This window comes from Brachionichthys hirsutus, unplaced genomic scaffold, assembly GCF_040956055.1.
Source record: "Brachionichthys hirsutus isolate HB-005 unplaced genomic scaffold, CSIRO-AGI_Bhir_v1 contig_895, whole genome shotgun sequence".
Classification (NCBI taxonomy): Eukaryota; Metazoa; Chordata; class Actinopteri; order Lophiiformes; family Brachionichthyidae; genus Brachionichthys; species Brachionichthys hirsutus.
Window position 1 is genome coordinate 1 of NW_027180639.1, and position 15018 is coordinate 15018.

A 15018-nucleotide genomic window follows, 5' to 3' on the forward strand; every position below is an offset into this window, starting at 1 on the left:
AATCCTGCAATGCGAAGCCTCTGCTGTTCCCAGGGCAAATTTTGAGTGGTACAAAGAAGACCGCAGGTACGTTTCTCTGCTGAATTAAGTATTAACAGGCTTAGCCGTAAGGTGTGGACTTACTTTACTCGAAATGAGCGCCGCTGTATCGTCAATGCTGATAGGAATAACGTGTTCTTGTTCAAAAATACGATTGCATTTTTGATGTATGGAGTTCTCTTCACGCCTGGATACCTAAGGCACTTATTATTTTCACACTCTAAATGTTTTATGATTTGTGTGAGATTCAGAGCTTTATTGGACATTGTTGTAGAGAGCTGAAGACTGGGACAATGTTCATGTGCCGTTTCAGATCTGGTAAGCTGAAACGCAGGTTTAATGCTTCCCTGCTCAGTGATCCTTAAAAATGGACACAACTGCATTGATTGTCAGTCCTCAAAAACGGAGATGGAGGATGTATGGCATGCCGTTCAGGAACTTATTATATATATATATCAAAAGTGCTGGAATATATATATGAAAAGTCTGAGAATATGGACCGAACTATGAAAAGTCTGAGAATATGGACCGAACTCTGGAATATATATACGAAAAGTCTGAGAATATGGACCGAACTATGAAAAGTCTGAGAATATGGACCGAACTCTGGAATATATATTTTGATATATATATTCAGACATTTTCATATATATATTCAGACATTTTCATATATATATTCAGACTTTTTCATATATATATTCAGACATTTTCATATATATATTCAGACTTTTTTCGGTGCACGGGAATATATATATGAAAGCCGCGGTGTAGTGGCTAGGGTTCCGCCCTCACACCCCAGTTGCGCCTGTTCGGTTCCCGGTCGGGGAGTGGGATCGATCTTGTGTCACAAATGGAGTCAGCTCGAAATCTAGTGCCGGCAATCCTTAATGCGGAGATAATGAACGCCCTGAAACAAATCCGCAAGGGCTTTTTTGAAACGCTCCTCTTAAACAGGATGTTTGACTGTATTTGTAATGTAATGCATGCTGTGGGTGTCCGTCTGACGCGCGACAAGTCACGTGATGGCTGGCGTGCCGACAGCTGTTCGTCACGCCCCCTCGCTGGCCAAACTGTTCTGGCCTGATACGGCACTTGACAAGTCACGTGAGGGGGTCGGGGCTGCCTGCCCCGGAACATGCATAGCGCCGTATAAAGCCAGAACACCCACAGCATGCATCACACTACAAATACAGTCAAACGTCCTGTCTAAGAGGAGCGTTTCAAAAAAGCCCCTTGCGGATTCGTTTCAGGGCGTTCATTATCTCCGCATTAAGGATTGCCGGCACTAGATTTCGAGCTGACTCCATTTGTGACACAAGATCGATCCCACTCCCCGACCGGGAACCGAACAGGCGCAACTGGGGTGTGAGGGCGGAACCCTAGCCACTACACCGCGGCTTTCATATATATATTCCCGTGCACCGAAAAAAGTCTGAATATATATATGAAAATGTCTGAATATATATATGAAAAAGTCTGAATATATATATGAAAATGTCTGAATATATACATGAAAAAGTCTGAATATATATATGAAAATGTCTGAATATATATATGAAAATGTCTGAATATATATATCAAAATATATATTCCAGAGTTCGGTCCATATTCTCAGACTTTTCATAGTTCGGTCCATATTCTCAGACTTTTCGTATATATATTCCAGAGTTCGGTCCATATTCTCAGACTTTTCATAGTTCGGTCCATATTCTCAGACTTTTCATATATATATTCCAGCACTTTTGATATATATATATAATAAGTTCCTGAACGGCATGCCATAAGGATGCTATTAAAATAATTAACTTCCACGCATTAAACAAAGCCATCGTAAAGTAACACAGGATAAGAAAGTGAATTAAGTCGGTTGGTCGTTTAATGTTTATTTGTAAAAATGTGATGCATTATAATACCAGATGTTAGCTTAAAGCTAATTTGCATCTGCAGTCCCTTGACAGGTCACAAATTAAACATCAACTATAGAGGATAAAACATAAAATCAGCCACGGAATATACATATACAAAACATGAGTAACTTACTACAAGTCGGTGTCAATTATGCACAAGTTACAGCAAGACAATTTTTCATATTTATTTAAATACCAAGACACCAACAGGAAATGCTCCATGTTCTTCTGCAAATCCTAAAGGTCACACACGTAGTCCACCACTCGGAATAGTTTGGGAATAAAACAGCCATCTCTGGATAAATCCTGAAGCACCTGTAGCGTATGAAGTATTCTGCTGTCCTCTCTTTTCTAGGCTCTTCACTGGACTAAATGGAGTTAAGATTGAGAATCAAGGTAAACAATCGATGCTCATATTCTTCAACGTCTCCGAGCAAGACTATGGGAATTACACTTGCGTCGCCATGAATGCCATGGGAATTACAAATGCCAGCATAATCCTTTATGGTAAGGAGAAAAAATCCCACTGCTGTGAATGAAAGCGTTAATTACGTCTGAATTATTATAGAAATTGTTTCTTTTATCAGCTGCCTCTTTTCATGCTATGAAAGTCCCCCACTGTTATCCGCTGGTCTGCCTTTTCACTCGCACCATTTTGCGGTTTCCACAGCTATTGTAGAACCAACGTAGATGTAAGACTTGAAATAGGCCACGTGATCATTTTAAACCAAGTTAATCGTGTTGAAGCGAGTGAACTGACATGCCGACCTCGGTGATGAAGGTTGTTGTTTTCTCGCTGCAGGTCCTGGTGCAATGCACGACGTGAACGGGGCAGCTGTGTTGCCCACTTGCTCCACATGCGTCCTGCTGACTGTCATCTTTCTCCAATTGCTGAAGTTCTGATGCGAAATGTGACCTTCAAGCTTCTCGCAGCATTGAAGAGGATGAACAGACTATTTGTCCTAAAAAAAAAAAAGAATGGAAGATAAAGACTGGCAGTGGTTCGCCCTTAGTTTTCTTTTTCTTTCTCTCTGCTCTGTTCTTTCTCAGAGTCTGTTCTATGTTGGTTCGCCAAGTGTGGGAGGCAGCAATCCGAAGAAAAGTTTCCACCATGCACTCATTTGATGATGGTAAAAGTTCTGAGTTTGTCTCCCCAGAGCTTTTTTTTCTTTCTTTTTTTTGGTATGTGAAAATGGATAAACAAAAAAAAATACATATAACTGTTGATAGTTGACTGTTTCCTGCCCCATATTGAAGTGTGCACTCAGATTATTATTATTGTGTCATGTCCTGGTCAATATCTGTATATTAACATTATGCTATTTTTAAGTAAATGAGAAAAATGAGAAAAAAGGGGAAAAAAGTGCAACGTGATTGTTGAATTTTACTGTATTTTCTACAGTTGTATGCAAAACAAAGTAACAGATCCTTCACAATAAACAGTTCAGTATAATAAATAGTGCACCATAATTTCTCAGGCAAAGTCCTACAGCATAGTGCATATCTGAAGTTTTATTTCCCTCGCAGCGTGTGTACAAAGTGTACAAATGTGTACAGATAATGCCTGTACGGTTTTTGTTCATAAATGTATGCATTTTTCTTCCGTTAGTTTCGAAACACCAAATTGCAGTATCATAGCAGACGCACAGCATATTCATAATGACGACTATGATACGTGTATGTCATTAAGGAAGGAGGAGTTCTTCTTCCCTGTCACAAATTAAGTATCTCCAGAATTAAAAGTAATGTTAAACTACAGGCGCATTCAACATGGCATTGAACAGACCATTCATTTTGGAACTAAATTTGATTTACAAAATAATAACACGTTTTATTTAACTGCCTTTAAATGCTCAAATTTATCTTAATATCAATGGGCTTTTTTTTCCTTAACTGTGGTGCTTTTTATTAATTTGATTCAAGAATAATAATGGAACTAAATGATATTCAGAGACAAAACCTGCATTTGAACAACTCAACAAACATGTATGGGTATTTTTATTTTTTTTGTGTTTTCACATCCCTGCGTGGAGAAGTTCCCGAGAAGTAACGAGAGACTAGCTAGCTCAGCCAGTGAAACTAATATTGCAGCTCAGTCGCTTATAATTTCTAAATTCTCACTGAAATAAGGCATTACCTCGAAAACTTTACACCAGAACAGAAAAACAGGTCAGAGAGGGAAAAAAACGTAATTTTGAAATTGGGATGAACCGTCCTTTTCCTATCCTCAATTCTACTTTTATCCTCAAATAATTTTTTTTATCCTTTGGGTCAGTTTGACCCCTGCTTAAAACAAAAGGAAATTATTGTAGTTAAAAAAGAAATAAAAAATTCACCCAAGCTTCTGTTTCTTTGTTGACTGAGTAAATAGCGCCTTATATCAAACATATCCCCCCCAACCATCCCTTATATATCCAGAATCACCATAAAACCTTTTTTTGAAATTGACATCTATTGTATATTGTTCTATAATTTCTAAAGACAATGTTTTCAGTCCTGAGGCTTGACGATTCATCTTCCAGGGATAGTTTAGTTTTACCTCAGCGTTGAACTTGAGCAGTCCAAGATGGTCACGTCCAAATCTCTCCGACTTTTCCCAGAAATAAACCCCCGTACCTGTCATATTTCTATATCCTTCTTAAGTAATGGCTTTGGCTTAACAAAGAGCTCAAATGGCGATTATTATGTCTTGGAGATAACTGACAGTTAATACAGTCGGGGCCTGGAACCATTAGCAGTCAGGACAGTTATAAAGTTCCATTTTTGGAAGGAAAATTGCTGCTGGTGTTTGAGAGGCAACAAGAGAAGCGGCTCTGTGGGGTTGATGCTCCTCAAAGACAAAACATGGCAGAAGAGCTTCCCTCAGAGGACATTTTCAAGAGAGAGCACGAAGTGAAAGCTCACCGAGCACCCAGAGAGACGGTTCAGAGGTGGCTGCGAAAGCGTTTGTGGTTTGCTTCTCCTGGGAAGTATCAACGTCCTCGTAGGAATTGTTTGTCTCTGGCCCCAAATATCAAAGTGCTCCTGTACGTTCTGTGTTTCCTTCCCCCCGTACTGCGTGAACTGGGAGCGGTTCACATGCTTTGACACGAATATTTAGGCACATTTGGGTGTGAAAGAAGAGGGACGTGTTTTTGAAGAATATAAAAATGGGTTAACAACCAAAACATAAGTTTAATGCTCAAAATGTCTTCTTCTCATGAACTTAAATTGAGGTTTCTTCTTTGCAAAATAAACATCCCTGATGTTTAAGCTGCTTCGGTTAAAGACAGACGTGAAGGCCAGGGCTGTGGCAGTTTCAACTACAAAGCTGCAAACCCAGCTGCAGTCCACACCCAAGCCAAAGATGACACAAGCTGCAAAAAAAATAAAAATAAATGGCAGGATAGCAAAGTCAACCCCGATGAATGTCCTGTGCAGCTGCTATGGTGCCTTTTTCAGGTGTTATGAACGTGGGATTTTAACATGGTTTGGCCAAAGATAGAAAGACTGGCTAAGTGACTATTGTGATGCAGTTTCACGAGATATTTCTTTGTGGGACTAAGAGAATATTCTTAAAGCACAAGTGATCGATGGTGTGACATTGTGCTGTTGTCCAGTTCGCTGATGTAAGACGTGTGATGAAGACAAAACAACTGGAATGAGATTGATGTACAGTGTGTGGCGATGCTATTGTTGTACTCATGTGCTTGTAATGATGGTGAACCAGTTTGCTGCAGACCACGCCCAGGATTTCACTTTTTATTTTGTGAGTGTGTGTTTTCAAAAAGAAAAAAAAAAAACACACACACAAGTGAGATTCGTTTAACTGAAGTTAGGGGTTACTGTAACCGTCCTACCCTAATGAACATGATACTGATGTCAAGAAGTTTGAATCTGTTTGTTTAAAATACCCATTAAAAGACGATTGATAATGGAATTTATTCTTTTTTTTTTTTTTTGCAGTCATGTTATTTAATCTGAGAGATTGCACCACGCTTCATTATAGAAATGAACTAATTGCGTTGCAGAATGACGACATTAGTATCCGCTTGGTTCCTTTGAACGTCGCTTGTTATCTAAGAACAGCTGTATAGTTCGACAACCTTGTAAAGTCGCTTCACTGCTGCGACTGCATTGCCTTTTTCTAGGATATATAATTGACAGATAGTCATTTTACAAGCTTGAGGACATTAAAGAGTTAACCTGTCAGTGATGGACACCAAGGACGAGAGGAGTTATAATGCTGTTGCTTCTTTTTTAGAAAAACATTTTGTCTTGTTGCTAATGTAGATTTAAAAGTAACTTAATTTCCTTGAAAACGAGATGATCATTAATTGTCGCTTATACAAATCCGGGGCACGGATTTACATGGTTTTTACATTGGAGCCCATCCCAGCCAACATCAGGCAGGAAGTGGGAGTAGAATGGCCATGTTCTCCTAAGTTGCATGTTTGGGAGGTGGGAGGAAGTCGGCGAACACGGGGAGGACATGTTTCCATTATATCCTTTACAATAGAATATACAAGACTCTTAGCTGAATAAGAAGGAAATGAAGACATCAGCAACGGTCTTCAATACCGGAGCATGAAAGGGAGGCCAAAGTGTGACACGGCCTAGTGTTTGATTTTTGTAAACGCTCCAACAACATGATTAAAATCTGACTCTGACGACTCCTGACTCTCCACCACGCACCAACCGCCGCACGGTTTAGTCATCAAAGACTCAATTCTTCCTCATTTCAGCGAAATGTGGAAATGCTTGGCAGCCTTTCCTCCCTTCCTTTTGTGCTTGTGCTTTTAAAACGTGTTTTGGTTTGTGTCTCCATTATTTTTAACCTTGTACTTCTTTCATAGCAAACGCTCTCCCACGTCATTTTTATTGAGGCCACATACACACACACCTAAACACACACACACACAAAAAGAGACTTTTGATTAAAATCTGCATAAATATGGGTTATTATTATAGAAGTGGTCGCTGGCCTACACTCTACAAGGCTTTGTTACTATGCATTCATGTGAAAGAAGCCCTGCCATTCTTTTCAAGCGTGCTTTTTGACTTCACAGAACCAGTAACTTAAAAAGATGAAACCGTGTTATTGTGCTGAAAATGAGCAGATAAAGGCCGGAAACGTGGTGATGCATTTACTGCATATCTGCTGAAGTACTTATGGGCATAATTATGAGTACGTGCGTGGGTGCAGCTGGCTAAATGCAAAAGTCGGGTCAAGGCCATAGCGGGAGGGGGGGATGAATCGGATGCCTCCGCATCGCCTGAAGGCCGTGGTCGACAGTGCTATTAGTCTGTGCCCAAATCACTCATCTCCATGTTTGAGGAAATGTTTATGCATCTGCAATGTCAGGGATTGTCAGCTTATATGTTTTGTTAAAAGCTACAAATGTAAATGCAATTACAATCGCAATCACCGAGGCACGAATGAGGCAAGTGAATATGTTGTTTACACGCTTCAGTTTCTTCATGATTATATGTTTTGATTTAAATGTAAAGTTACATTCATGCTTTTCGAAGTTAAAATCCATCCATCTTCTTGTAGAGGAGGCGACCTCAATCATCTCATCCGCCGTTATGAGCCTATCCGAACTGACTAAAGGCAAGAGGCGGGGTACACCCTGGATGTGTCACCAGCGCATCACAAGCTCATTCTACATTATTTACGAGTGAGCTCTTGCACCAAATCAAATAAATTATAAAAATAAAACGTTTGCACACAGTAATCTAGTTTAAACCAGAATAAAAGCCGCTGCCGGCCATCCGGTCAGATGATCAGGGATCTCTGCCCTTGACTGCGCTGTCCTCTTCAGGTGGAAAAATAGCATCAGTCAACCCCCCCCCCCCCCGCCAATTCATCTGTGGGAGGGTTTGAGTGGAATGGATCTCTTGATACCTGCAGGGATGGAGGGATCAACTACATCCCTCAAGGCCTTCAATCTTAGTCATGGGGGGCGCGTTACCACAAATGAAAACCGTGATTGTGTATGTTGGAAAAGAGACATACCCCCCCCAGGGGTTAAATGAGGAAGCTCCTGAATCCCGAGTATATTTACATGTTGACTCACTGAAAACTGTTAGGAGAGCAATGTTGCTGGCGTTGTGGCGCTCGCTTGTTGGCTGTAGCTCCAGCAGACGTCCAACGAAATTTACATTAAACAGCTCGGCTAAAATAAAGTTCTTCTTCGTCCACGACCTTCAGTAACCGCACTCCATTCCAGTTAGATGCAAATCCAGTTTATCATTACTAGCCATTTCAGAATGACTAATCATGACCACCACCCGCTACCATCGCCAATACATGAGTACAGGGTGGCGTAGTGGTCAGCGCTGTTATCTCACAACAATGTATGCTATTAACATATGCAAAGTACTGGACAATCTCTCTGCATGCACTGTGTCATCACTTTAAACTTATGTTGTCATATCCTGCAATGACTTGAATGTTCTGTTGTTTTTAGACACCAGACGGAGCAGCGCTCCTAATCTCATTGTGTAGCCATTATGCCATGACAATAAAGGCTTTCTATTCTATTGCTTTCTATTCTAACAATGCGGTACTGGGTTAGAATACTTTCATTGCAGAGTTTGTACGATCTCCCCGGGTCCGTGTGCCCTTTTTTTGTTGTTGTTGCAAAAAGCTGGAAGAGCAGCATGCTAATTTAGCAGGCACCCACTCACATTAACAAGACAGCATCTTGTCTACCGTCACACACAACCCAGAGACGAACGACCCTTTACATGCAGTTTTATTTATTTTATTAATTTATTGAAATTGGAATCCACAGAGAGTTCATTAAAGAAAAAAGAAAAAAGTCTGTCCCCCGCCTCGTTAGTGACAGACATATCTTTGGCTGGAAGTTCATCTCTGAGGCTTCTTTGAAATGTGCAACAACGTGGCGGATCTGCATCCTCTCACAGATCCCTGGAAACAGAGCAGCAGCGATTTTTTCAGTGTGAACCGTTCAACCCGAGTCTCTCAGAGACGCAACCAAATGCGAAAAAAGATGGACGGTTTAAAATTGGCTCAGGTCAGTGTCGTGTATTCATCCTCACGGCAGGCTTCTATCTAATTCATTCTTTGAATTGGGAGTCATCCCAAGGACGTTCAGAATGATTGGAAGCAATTAGCACTGACGCTGCCGAGGAGCTGAACTCTAATTTAAATAGACAAGTGTGAACAACAGATATTTAACAAAGTTAACGTCTCGTCTCGATTCAGCACTCAGAAAAAAAGGCAAATATGCAATTCACAAAATGCAACATATTTCCACAGGTTTATACCGTTTATGTATAAACCTATATTTGTGGCTAATATAATAATAGTAATTCGATCAACTTTGTTATTTATTTTTGCTTTGTTTGTTACCCTTTCCTTCATGGACAGGTTGGAAGCAAGTAATTATGATTAATTGCTGCCAGTCGTTCTGTTCGAGGTTTCTGCCACGCCTCCGTCAATGATTGCCACAGGTGGCAACTTACCCGCCTGCTCCAAAAGCAGCGTGAAACAGGCAAGTTTTACTTCAACTATAAATCTATTCCATTTCCAGTGCGCGTGATGCCATTTCTTTATGTTCATTCTAAACTGATTTAAAGACTCTAGTTTTTTACTAAATGTTGAATCTGCTATGATGAGTTATTCCACTTTATATAAGAACCCAAAACCTTTTCTTTATGGCAGATTCAGTTTATATAGTTTCTTTGTTCTTGGCACAAACGAACAAATCAGAAACTCTTATCAGTGGAAAATCATTGATTGACTACAACAGAAGTTCTAAATGATATATTTGTGTGTTTCAATCTTTTACTTCCATTTCTACAGCATGAAAAACTTTAACTTTTTCCTCTAGAAAATGGTGGGAGTTTTATTCGTTTGCATCAAACTTATTCCAAGCAGAGGTTAACAGCAGGGATGAGCTGCTCCTCCAGCAGAACATGCAGCTGAATATACTGGCTTTAAAGAGGAGACAGAGGAGTAGAAACTGTGTGTGTGTGTGTTAGAGGGAGGCGGCTTGGAGCCAAACTGGTAGCTGACATCCGGGCATTGTGTGAGAGCTTAGAGGAAATAGACACTCTTTGGAGCAGAGATCATCTGAGGAGTCGGAGTCATTCTAGAACCCGACACAGATGGGGAGACGCTCTCGGAGGCTTTACAACAGGCGAGCAGGGATGAGGAGCAGGAGCCATTACAAGGGAAATATCCCCCACACAGAAGGCAGGGAGAGCCAATTACAACAAGAGAAAGATTAGGAGAAACCCAACTGGATATTAGGGATGAAGGAGCATGATTGGTTGAAGATTTTCCAAATAGTCGCCATTGCAGGAGGCGAGGGGAACTAAAGCGTAGGATTTAAAAAACAACAACAACAGAAGTTAGACGACCAGAGAGCTCATCCTGTGCCAAAGCCACCAGCACTGCAATAGCCAGGAAACAGTTTTTGGTTATTTGTCTTGTTTGGCAAAATGAACTCATTATTTTATTTCCCCTGTCCCAGATTATAATTATTATATATTTTTTCTCCATGTTTTCCATTCAGATTTTTCTGATCCGCTCTTTACTTCGTTTTTGTGTTTGTGTTTTTTTTTTGAGGATCATATCATCATCAAGTCTTTGATGGAACAATAAAAAAAGTACGTTTTTTATTGAATGACAAACACAAGATGATCTCCTACTGAATTTGAAAGACGCCATTCCCTCTGAATCCATGCAGAGGATGCAGCGTTCCGGTTCCTTCAAACCTAGAGGAATTCTCTTTATTTCTCTAGCATTGATGAGAACCGAGATATTCCTCCTCTCCACACAGACACGTTTCTTTTCTCTCAGCGTCATGGGAGACGATCAGGCAATCAAAAGATGTTTACCAGCCATTAAGAGTTACTGCCGCTTCCACGAGTCAAAGCGCGGAAAAAGAAGCGGAGATCCTTCGGAGACGGACCCTTAATTGTTTTCACTCCACTTTGACATTAATTAGGGAGAAATCGGCGGTCGAGCAGGAGTTGGAAGGCAGATGGCGATGCATTTCTCCAGCACTTGAGTATCTATCATGGGATGCTCAGTCAGACACATGCAGCACTTCCTGTCTGACAATTAGCTTACAGGTTTCTGTTGTTCCGTCACTGCAGTGAATGAGGGATCTCCACATCCAATAGAACAGAGTTCTACGCTAGCAATTTGCTTTGCTAAATCTATTTTAGAATAAATGGAATTGCAACTTGGAATGCCAGAATCGCTGTAGAGCCCGTTCAAAGCAAGCCTGACGGCTGATTGGAGCTCTAATCAGAGGGTTTAGGCGCTGCCAACACGTCGCGCTCAGCTGGTTTCCGTCTTAGCTGGGGTTTTTTTTTTTAAGTCTTCTCATTTGGGCCACACGCATAAACTCATCTTCAAAATGTCACTGCTCACGAAGAATTAGGCTTCGAATAAGTGTCCGTCACGCACGGATCAACAAACTTCAAAGGAAACGTCTTGCTGAGAAAAGTGTTCACAGCAAATAAATAGTACTTGCATAGGAATAAGTATGTGTGCAAAAATAAGTAGTACATGTTCACAAATGCGCTTCGTGTCCATTGACACCTATAAATGAGCATTTATTGAATCTCGTGAAAACGTCTAACAGAACTTGAAATCTGCATCAGAATCAGATCTGATTTTTCTCCGACCTCAACAAAGAGCTCAAATGGTTCCAGTTAGATACAGAAACACATTGAAATGCATCGGCAGTGGCGTTTTCAGCGAGGACTCGCATCAACTTTCTATTGCTCAAGAGAATTTGTATGTGGACTTCATTTTGAAGCGACAGCACGGCTGTATCTAAACAAGCTGCGCATCTAATCCACAAGTCGATTTAGTGACCTTTCCTGCAGTGGCTCAATAATGTCATAGAGGGATTAAAATATTTTCTAATCAGATTGCGCAGGACACAAAACCCCAGGATGTCTAACGGCAGGTAGCAAAGGCGTCGCAATGAATCAAAAGCTGGAACGAGGGCTGCTGCTTTGTCTCTGTTAATACGCATCTGACAAGAATATAAAGTATGAAAAGTAAATATAAGTATTTGATCAATACTTTGGCCATTCCTACGAGCGTCCAATTTATTTTTGCTTTTCACCAACAGACCTGAAAGTACAACACCTGTCCAGAAATAAAGGTTCACACGCTCTGGCGTCGATTGCAGCTGTGGCGATGTTTGGGAAAGCCTCTGCAATGTCACAGGAATGATTTCTTCATTCATTTATCAGAAACATCTTTTATTGATGATGGCCGCCAGATCACTGGACAAAGCCTTCTCCGGCACATCCCAACGCTCCTCGTCGGGGTTAAGCTCTGGACAATCTACGTGTCGAAACGATGCTCCCTGAGCCCTTTCACATGTTGAGCCTGATAGGACTGATTAATCAGTTTCATTGATCGTACGATAGAGTGCCGTAGAATACAGTAGCCCCAGACAAAAGATGGAAACTTATTTCATATTATTTGTCCAACTTTTCTTCTAAGAGCTTCGTTATATGCAGCCTGAGAGCAGATGTTTGCATTAATTAAATATGGTTACGGTTGACACAGACCGGAGGCGTGCTAACCGTATAGCATGTCACTGTTTAAGCTACACAGTGAAGTAGACTAGACTTGATATGGGCCGTTATATAATTAGACAAGCTTTACTGGAAAACACATTCCCTGTCGCCAGGATCAGCTCGGACTCCAGGAACGTGCGCCACGCAGACGAACTCAATGGGAGGTGAGAATCGCTCTTTAATTCATCACCATTGTTTCATTAACAGAACGTGCGGCAGACACCCTGCTGGGTTTCTGCTCTCCTGAAGACACACAGGTGTCATTTAGTTAACAGCTAATGACAGCGTAACAGACAGAGCACAGTGAGTTCAGTCCTGGGTCGGGACTTCTGAGGAATGAAAAATCAATAGGTCTCTCTCTCTCTCTCTCTCTCTCTCGTTACTGGACAGGTACTGATTCCTCGTTAAATGAGACCATCGGTAAGTGAAGTCCATCTGTACTTGTAGCCAGGCAAAGGACAAGATTTCAATCACGTATGTCAACAAGAGCCCAACAAATGGAGAGAATTTTGTGTCTGATATGATACAGCCGAGACAAATTAGAATCATAGTACACATCCTAAAATGATCATTGATCCTCTAGACTCCAATGCAAATCAGGCACGGCAATTACCTTTAGATGAATGTACTATCTCTCTCTCATATTCATACATATATATGTGTGTATATATATATATGTGTGTGTGTGTATTCCAACCGTTCCCCTTGTTTGCTTGGGACAGACAATGAGTCCTGCAGCCTTCACACAGACAATGGAATTGGCCATTTCAACATAAATATGCACGCCGACTGCCAAAATCTAAGCCTTCATGGGCTGTGATTCAGAATTGGATGAGTGGAGTCTGACAGAAACGGGGAGATTCATGTGTACTCAGGCATTCTCAATGAAGTTTTCTCGCTGAACTTAGGGGCCGGATCAGAAACGTTCTACTCGTGTGTATCTAAAATCCGCTGCCTGGGCTTCATCATTATGGGTTTTGCTTGAACGGGCCTTGCGTCGCTCTTTTTAAAGCCACGCTTGGTGAGAGTTTGGAATATTTAATTGAGTTCTGATAAGACAGCTTTTTCTTTGATTTTTTTTTTATGATATGCAAAAAGAAACTACAGACTGTCTTTCAATTTAGAAATGGCTTCTTTCCCACTGAAATAGGTGTGAACTCCAGCTGTGCTCCGCTTGCCTGGCCGTGATGCATGTTATATGCATCTGTTGGAAGAGAACAGCAGGGAGAAACAATCAGTGTTCATTTAGTTCAGTTGTTTAACTCCCGAGGAGACTGAACACTTAAAGTGGATGCTACCGTACTGCTGCAGCCATCACACCGGGGTTGACTTATACACCCTGATAATGCAGGACGGGTCCAGTTAGCAACAGGACAGTATGGGCCAACACTGATAAGTGGGTTTTTTCACAACGCAACAATGCGATTAAATAGCTGCGTCGTGCAACACGACCCCCCCCCCCCTCCTCCTCACTTAATGTAATGTGGTCGTGTTTAACTGCTATGTAAACCAGCTTGACAAACCTCAAGGCCATCAGTCCCGTTTCTGTACCGGTAGCACAAAGTCATTTGCAAAGCCCCGGGTGAAATGAATCCTGAGACAGGAGCTGCTTGCATGTGATGCTCCACATAGCATCTCTCCTCACATGTATAGAAGCTGCAGGCATTTAGCAACGAGGACATGGAGACATGGAGATGAAGCGTTTTGTTTCGTTGTGTATCGCACAGGTCAAGGTCAACACTTTAGGAAACCGGTTCTCCAGGAACGATTTGTCAGGTGTTTATAGAATTTGACAAAGTCATGTAGGGTGGGGGGGGCTCTATGTTACCACTGAATTTAATCTGGAATAGAGATATTATCAAGGCGGTACACTTGTGTTTCGGCCTACCGTGCATTTAATATTAGAGATAGATTCCTAACAAGAGTCGTCTTATAGCTGAGTCGACTCCACATCGGAGCAGCTCAGCGGATTAGTTCTACCTTTAATACCTGAGGAAACAGATCAGACACTGTAATGTTAAATCATAAACCATGTAACGTCCATACTGTTAATGTTTCAGGCGTATTAAAACTCTTCCACGTTGTTTCTCTTTGGGGGTTGAAGACATCACCTCACCGCTCACGTTACTGATCGTTCGTTTTTAAAATGTTTAATTTAACGAACAGCAATGCCAGCACAGAGTCCCTCGGTAGATGATCTGACTTCAGCTCATCTTAAATGCTGCAGGACGATGTGGGAGCCGTGGCGCCATCCTTCATGCCGGGATGGAGTAATTACCATCGCTGGAGATGAGTAATCGTCCGCAGCGTCTCCTTTTCTCTCCGTCTTGTGTTTGGAAACAAACCATGATTATCCTGTCAGACGCCACTGATGATTACCCTGATCAATTTCAATGATGGCCTTATCTCTTTCATGTTTTGATTTTAGGGATCAGCTCATTTTTCACATAGAGGAAAACAAACCTTGTTACACCCCCCCCAGGGACCACAAAGTAAAAAAATTGAGGTG